Consider the following 8,295-nt stretch of genomic DNA (forward strand, 5'->3'; position numbering starts at 1 on the left):
CATTACTATGGGTTTGTTTCCGTTTCCTGCATCAGTGCTTTCGATTGTTTCAATAACAATGGAATTAAATGACAGTTTGCCCATGCGCAGAGACGTGAAACTGTCCCTTTAATATTTCTAGCAAAGCGTTGTGTATTCTTCGGATCCTACTAGCCTGGGGCTACATCGTTGGATTTCCAGCCTTGTGTATATATATATAAAGATATATATATATATATATATATATATATAGAGAGAGAGAGAGAGAGAGAGAGAGAGAGAGAGAGAGAGAGAGAGAAGTTTATGGGAAACTCAACACTGGACAACTTCTGGGGAAAACTGTAACAACAACATGGCTGATTTATCACTTAATGTGTGGCAATTACTTGGGTCTCCCTAATAGAACAGTTTTTCTATGTGATAACGCTGGATCAACATGTGATTCACAGGCGGACAAGGGTAATTAATGTAAATAGTCAGTTAAGTAGATCCCTTGAGCCAACAGCGCATCACCCCCAGGAGGATCGCAAGAGGATTCACAGTCCAAGTTGAGGAGAAATTGAGAGAACTTTACGGGGAACTCAACACTGGGCAACTTCTGGGGAAAAATGTAATTGCCCTGAGCGGGATTTGAACCCACGTCCCCCTGATCACTAGTCGGGTGTGATGACCACTACACTATCAGGACAACCATGCTGGCAACATGGCTGATTTATCACTTAATGTGTGGCATTTACGTGGGTCTCCCTAATGGGCCAGTTTTTCTATGTGATAACGCTGGATCAACAGGGCAATTACAGTTTTCCCCAGAAGTTGTCCAGTGTTGAGTTTCCCCAAAACTTCTCTCAATTTCTCCTCAACTTGGACTGTGAATCCATTTGCGATCCTCCTTGGGGTGATGCGCTGTTGGCTCAAGGGATCTAGATTTACTTAACTGACTATTTACATTAATTACCCTTGTCCCCCTGTGAATCACATGCTTAAGCATGCGTGAGCTGCTTTCACTTTTAACTTGTCTTTACACAACCACACTTACATTGCTGAGTATCTTTTCCCCATTACAGATGATTAGTATGAAAATATGGGAGACACCACTGTCCTGGCACGCTAAAATGCTCTCTTCCGGTTGCCGTCCGCGTCTCAAAAACGCGCGTGCTTAAGCTCCCTACTGTAAGACGCCAAATATCAGAACTATCTTCAAAGATTAGCGTGCAGTTATCCCCCGTATTTACCAGTCGCAAATTAAACGATGATGTTAAACCTATGGAACAAAAACCTGCCCTGGTAAACAAACAGAAAGTCGTCTACCATTTCCAATGTGACCAGTGCGAGGCTGGTTATGTGGGCTATACAAGCCGACACTTACACCAAAGAGTCGACGAACACGGGGGCAAGAACGCTATCGGCGAGCACATGCGGACGCATGGCAGTGACATTTCCAGCCTTCCGACACTTTTCAGCATTTTAAGGAAGTGCAAAACTAAGTGGGACTGCCTTATGTTTGAGATGCTGTTCATAAGGGACCTAAAGCCTACTTTAAACAAACAAAAAGACTCCATTAGCTCAAAGCTGTTTTAAAATATATATATATATATATATATATATATATAATTTTTTTTGTTGTTGTTTATTTGTTTGGTTTGTATCGCTTTGTTTTGTGATTTTTATCGTTTCTGTTTCATTTTTCGTTTTATTAGCATATTTTTTCCGTGGTGTATTTTAAGAACAATATGTGTATTCTCTTTATTTCATTCAACTTTTTATCTTGACAATGGTGTCACGTCGACATCGAAACGTCGATTTTTTAGCGTTTACTTTTATAACCAAAGATATTGATGTAACCTATGATATTATTACAGAGGCTACCGTAGGCCCCTATTACGACCCTCCTTCATAAACCGCTGTAGGCCATCAAGGAACGTACGCACAGTTCGTAAAGAATACTGTTAGGGTTGATTTAATATGAGCGGAATATACACTATGTTAGTTTGTTATGTCCGGTTTTGACAACTAATTTGACATATTCCTTCCCCTTTCAAATATATTTTTCTTCTTCTTCCTGGGGTGCAGGGATGGCGCATGGGTAATAGCACTCGCCTCCAACCAATGTGGCCCGGCTTCGATTTCGAGACTTTGCCTTATATGTGACTGGATCAACACTTGGCATCTTAAAATAAGTGAACAGAAAGTGCTACCTATGTGTTTCCATCTGCAAATGATTTGACTGTCCGGTTTTGATAACTAATTTGACATGTTCCTTCTCCCTTCAAATCTTTTTTGTTTTGTTTTGTAGAATTGTCAAATCAGTGACTCAAATATGCGACCCCTCAAATTGGCTGCATAGGTTAATAGAGCCTTCAGTTTTGGGTTACACAACGAGGTATGATCCCTAGTTCACATGAACTATTCGTACTCATTTCAAAAATCCGCACATAAAATTCAAATCTGTTATGATGGCCTCGTCTCCCTCCTTCGCCAAGTTTTCGTGACCCATTCTGGATGTCGGCCTGTGTTTTTCACGCTTGTCACACCCGGCAACAATGCATCCGATAGCTGGTGAAAGAAGAGTTTTGCACATTTGCCTTCCTTTTTCCTTCCTCTTCACTAAATTTTAGCAAGATTTTAGCGGTAAGCAACCATTCAAAAGTCGTTTGTTGGTGTCATTCATTTTGATGGAAAGCGTGTTTGAATGTTACGATCTGATATCTCAGGTATTTTTTGACATTTTCCTTGGTGGTTTACGCCCATCGTGTTTCGTTTGTGTAAGAACGAATTTGCCAAGTGTTTCAAAATTTGGATAGGGGCCTTCAAATTTAAATTCTACATTTTGGGTTTTCCCTTTATCAAGATAAACTCATCTTGTTCATTCAGTGAATTCGCGTGACTTTACAATGTACGATTCGACGCAGAATGTAGTGCTTACAGTTTTTGTTCGCTTTTAGGGGATTATCGCCTCATCAGAGCCTTTGTCTCCTCGCTGGCAAAAGTTACACCGAATAATCTTGCAGGAGTAAGAGTTGTCCAAAAGGTAGGAAAGATACTTTTTGGACACAAATTCATAAAGAGAAGCTCATGCTCTAAAAGATGCTTGGATCGATGATTAACCTTTAGAAAGAATTTTCATAATGTTTAGTTTACTGTTTATTTATAGCCAGTTATTGTGTATCCCGAGAAGTTTGGAATACTAATTAAGCATAAAGTATTGCAGGATTTGGAAAAAACGACAGTAGCTCGCTCTTGTCGACGTACTGTTCAGTTTCAACATGCGCTTAACACTTATCCAATATAAACATTGATACAAATTGAACACATCTATCGTCTTTTCTAAGGTTAAAAAGCTCATTAACATGCCTTGGGACACTCTTTAGCGAAGGAAAAAAAAGGGGGGGGGGGATCCGAGGACAGTGCCTATAGAAGTGGTCCATGGACCCGGTCCAATAGGGGGTCCTCCCTCATCGGTGTAACTGCCGAACGCATGAATTTTTTTTGTCGAGTACGGGACTAACAGCCGCGGTTACCGGTTACTCGTGAAATGTATTAATCAGTGAAGGGTGGGGGGAGTTATGAAATGACTTCTGCTGAGAAGCAATTGACTTACTGCTTTTTTACAAACTGCGCACCTTGACAACTTCCAAATGCGGAAAAACATAATTCTGACCACTGAAAATCCTGGCTTGTTATACACTGCTTTGGTGACATTAAGCATACAATGCAACGAAAACAAGCAAATCAAAGCTTATGAACTGGCGAAATGTAACACTAAAGGACAAGAACTGGGAATGAAAAGGCGTTGATGAGCTATGCGTGTTAATATGAGAGGCTTAAACTCTTCGTAGCAACAGAGGAGAAAAGAGGCACAAGGAAGCAAAATTAAGCTACAAAAGATAATTCTAACTGTCATGTCTGTGGAGAGCTAAACATTTAACAATTATTCGCCGAAGGCGATCGAGGTGAATATCGTTGAGGTTTTTATTCACTGATATTAGGGACCTTAATGTCTACGACGCGGTCGTGAACGAGGACGCCACGAAACAGTAATATCATTGGTTAGAAGATGAAAAATAATCGTGCTGCACTTGTGGCACGCATTTTTAGTTCATATTCGTGCGGTACTCTGCGCAACTACGACGTGAAATCACTAAATTTGAGGTTTTGAAGACAACGCGACCGTAGAAATGTGAATCTTTCAGTTTCTAGTTTTACTCGGATACTGCTTGTACCAATTTATTTTTAGGATATTTCACCCACATTGTACGACGCGAATGAGATGGCCTAACCGCGAGAAACCTACGACACTGAAAAGTTGTATTTTGAAATGACGTTTTCGTCGACGTCGCCGTAGCAGATCTTAAAGTCCCTATTCACCAAGTCTGACGTCAATAATTGTTTTAATTTAATTACATAGGTGATTATTTGAAAAATATGCATTTTCTTTAAAACAATTAACTTGGTTTGTCTGTCTCCCTCGACAGAACGGCTTGCTGCCATTTTGGAAAAAAAAACCGCTTAGGTCAAGTGCAACGAATCAGCGCAGGGAATTTTCATTAATCACCAATGTAATTATACTAAAAGCTAATAAACACAGCAATAAACTCTTAATATTCTTCAATGGTAGTGTTCCTTGCACATGGTCATGCCCATATATGGGCAAGCCAAATACGGCAAATACTACATTAACGTTAACCTAGTCGGTGTGTTTCCGATGAAAAATTAAAGTTAATTCAATTGTTCCCTGTTGTGTAACGCTTGGCAATAGGCCACTTTTGAAAATACCATAATACTCTTTGTTTTCCCCCAACATTTTGCATAAGCATTGTTTTTGTTTTCTCTTGGGACCATTGTAAGTTCCAAGAGAAACTGGAAACAATGCTTATGCAAAATTTGGTGGGACAAACAAACAGTATTATGGTATTTTCCAAATTGGCCTATAAAACTTCTGTAAGAGCTGCAAGGAGAGGTTCAGTTCTATTACTGCTGGGTATAGCAGCTCAGTCGTTTTATGCCATGTGGCCTTTGTTCTGGTATGCTATTGGTCAAAACTATTGTTCATGTTAACGACTCACTCTATGTGATAGTGTGACTATGGTATTGCCCTGTAAGGGAAAGGGTATTAATCATGGGGAGGGAAGGGTGGTTTAATTCATTTTCCTCCACAAAGTTTCCCGGCCGTGGGCCTTTTCTTACGAACGTGTGTCACGTGGTAAGAACAGACGGTGTGCACATGAAATCCCACGTCTAACCCTGAGTGAGAGTAAATGTTGCAATATGGACGTAAACACCAGTGGCTCAGTTGGTTGAGCGTCGGGCTGTCATGCGGGAGGTCGTGAGTCTGACTTCGGCCGGACCAACTCTCAGGGTGTTAAAATAACTGAGGGGAAAAGTGCTGCCTTTGTAATTACATCTGCAAATGGTTAGACTTTCAAGTCTTCTCGGAAAAGCACTTTAAACCGGAGGTCCCGTCTCATAGCCCTTGTTGGAAATTAAATAGTATGGGACATTAAAGAACCCACTCACTATTCGATAAGAGTAGGAGACATAGTCCCCGGTGTTGTCGTCTGGACGGGGGCATTTTTATTTCCAAAAATCAATTGTAAACTGCGTAATAAGCAGTCTGGCTAAAGTCCTCCATAAATCATTGTAAATTAATCCTGAAAAGCCCAGCTGAGGGAAGAGACTAATAGCTTCACTTCACTTCACTTCACTTCACTTCACACTTCCTAAAAAAAAACAGTCAAACCGGTTAAAAGGCGGTTAGGGAAGGATTAAACGCGAAAGCGAAAAGTTGGGTATGATTTCTGAGCTTCTGTCTAGTTAGACGCCGGTTCGAAGAACTCAATCTGAGGCCGGTTGCTCAAAGCCTGGTTAGCCTTAACCGTTGGCTAAGAGGTATCAAAACCTATAGGTTTCCATGGTATTTAACGCTGGTTAGCGCTTACCAGACATCGAGCAACCCGGGCCTGGACGCTCTCAAGTATAATGATGAGTAAAAAAGCACTGTGTTTACCGGTTAAAAAGAATGATGGAAAGAAAGTTAATCACTGATGTAGCTTGTCAAGTAATCAAGGACCATTGAAGTGAAAATTTTATGCACATAAATGTACGAATCCTCAAAATGGTTGCATAATATTATTCAGCCTGCCTTTTTTTGTTGCACAAAAAGGTATGCATCCCCTAGCAAATCAACATTCTTCCTTTTATAACAGTCGAGTTTTTAACCCCGCCTTACTCTCAAAACTACCTTGTCTTAAAGAAGTCATTGCGGAGGTTGGTTGCTAGTTTGCGTGACCTATTGTGTGCGTTCGCTTGTGTATATGATACAAGCTTGACACGCGAACAATTCATCCGATTTAAATTAAAAAATGGGTTTTGTGCGTTTGCCTCGCTGTTTTATTCACTTAAGTTCCACCAGATTCTACCCATTTAAATGATTTTACTGTAGTTTATGATTGACACATACCAATTTTGATACAAGGCGTGATCTCGGGATATTTATTGATTTCTACGTGATCGCTTCGGAAGAATATATTAGTGTAGTTTTACGCCCATCGTGTTTTATTGTTTTATTTTGGTTGGTTGGCAAGGAACTGATCAATCATTTTAAAAATTGGACACAGGACTTCAAATCTAAATTACAGATTTTTTATTCGGTTTCATTAAAAGAAGCACATCGTTCACTCAGTATTACGAACAGGTGGGTGAGAATCGCGTAACTTTACTAGGTCCCATTCCACGAATAATTAGTACTTACATTTTTATGTTCGCTTTTAGAAGATTATCACCAGCAAACCCTTTGTGTCCTCGGGCACCGAAGCGTCTCTGGCAAACTGATCCGAATAATGATCTTGCTGGTGTGAGAGTTGTAAAAAAGGTAAGAAAGATATTTGTTGGACAACTTAAGAATTAAGTGTATACAAAAGCTCACGCTCTAAATGTCGCTTGGACCGATGATTAGAAAAAGTTACCAGTCATGCTATGTTGATGATAGAACTGGTGTTCATGATGTTCAGTTTATTGTTTATTTATATCCTATTCTTGTGTATTCTGAGAAGTCTGAAGTATTGTTGAAGCACTAAACATGATAGGGTGCGGAAAAAACGAGAGGAGGGCCCTCTTGTCGACGAAGAAGAGAAGATTATATAAAGCAGTACTGTGTAATGAAAATCATATTTTTGAAAGGCGCTCAGTGAAGTGAAACCGAAGGAAGAAGTAGTCTAAAAGTTATTTGCGTCTCTCCGAAATCTTCTTCTTCGTCATCCGCTTTTGTTCATACGTTGCAATTTAGTCTAGACTGTTTGTAGAATCACGTCCGAGCCTTTATAGTGAAGGCGGCTCGCAATCATTCGATTTCTCCCGTCGTTTACGTAAACGCGTTTGGCCGGAATGAAGCGGCTTTGAAAAATTCCACCAGATTGTTTTAAAGAATCAACAAAGTGCATCGTTCTGTTCATAGGAACAAACAACAAAGTCATCTCAGAGGTGTTATTGAACTCGTGCAAAAAATCAAACGAAGCAGGTTGGCCTCATCGCTCGATTTAACATTGCTCGACAGTTTAATAGACTACTTTTCGTCACGCGGCAAAACTGGGGAGCTTAAGCACGCGCGTTTTTGAGAAGCGAAAATTTCGCGCGGCCGGACGGTGGTGTCTCTCAGATTTTTATGCTACTCATCTCTAATGCGGCAATATTTTTGCGTGGTGCAGTTGAAATTGGAGTTTCTTTTCGTTTAGTGATTGCTCTAAATGTGTGAACTCAATTTCATGCTGATTGAATTCCTTTTTTTAATGAATCTTTCCTCATTCGAGGCTCTCAGCGACTCGATAACTGGAACGCATAATTTAGCGGTAAGAGAGTGAAAGCTCTCTTTACAGGCATTAGGAAGATTTTTCCAGAACTGAAGTTTGAATGGACTTAATGAGTCAGTTCTCACAGTTAACCCGGAGAGCACAGAAGTGTTTTTGGTCAGATTAAAGCATCCCAGTTGACTTAGTAAATTTGATAATGGAAGCTCATGTTAGCCTTAGTGCTTGGATTTAGTGCTTGCCTCACAATTTTAGACTATAAGTATGAAAAAAGGTCTGGGAACTCTAATAATTTAGATGCTGCATGGTGAGGATACTATGATCTATATGTAAACGTTTTGGAGAATTTTCTTTGACTGACGCAGACTGAAAGTGGTTTACTGAAAGCATTTTACTCTTTAATCCACATTTGCCCTTAATGCCACAGAACATTGACCGGATTTTAGCTTTTCTATCTGCTCGATTGCTGTTTATCTGCACCATGTTATGCATCTCCGATAACGCGTCACGCCTATGA

General features: G+C 40.1%; 1 non-coding gene across 1 annotated transcript; it reads right to left on the bottom strand.

Moving 5' to 3' along the window:
• Positions 1-594: 594 nt before the first annotated feature.
• Positions 595-667, bottom strand: Trnat-agu (transfer RNA threonine (anticodon AGU)). Its single transcript has one exon. It is a non-coding gene; the product is annotated as a tRNA-Thr (tRNA).
• Between the last annotated feature and the right edge of the window lie 7,628 nt (positions 668-8,295).

Source organism: Montipora capricornis, chromosome 13 (assembly GCF_036669925.1).
Source record: "Montipora capricornis isolate CH-2021 chromosome 13, ASM3666992v2, whole genome shotgun sequence".
In the NCBI taxonomy this organism is placed as follows: domain Eukaryota; kingdom Metazoa; phylum Cnidaria; class Anthozoa; order Scleractinia; family Acroporidae; genus Montipora; species Montipora capricornis.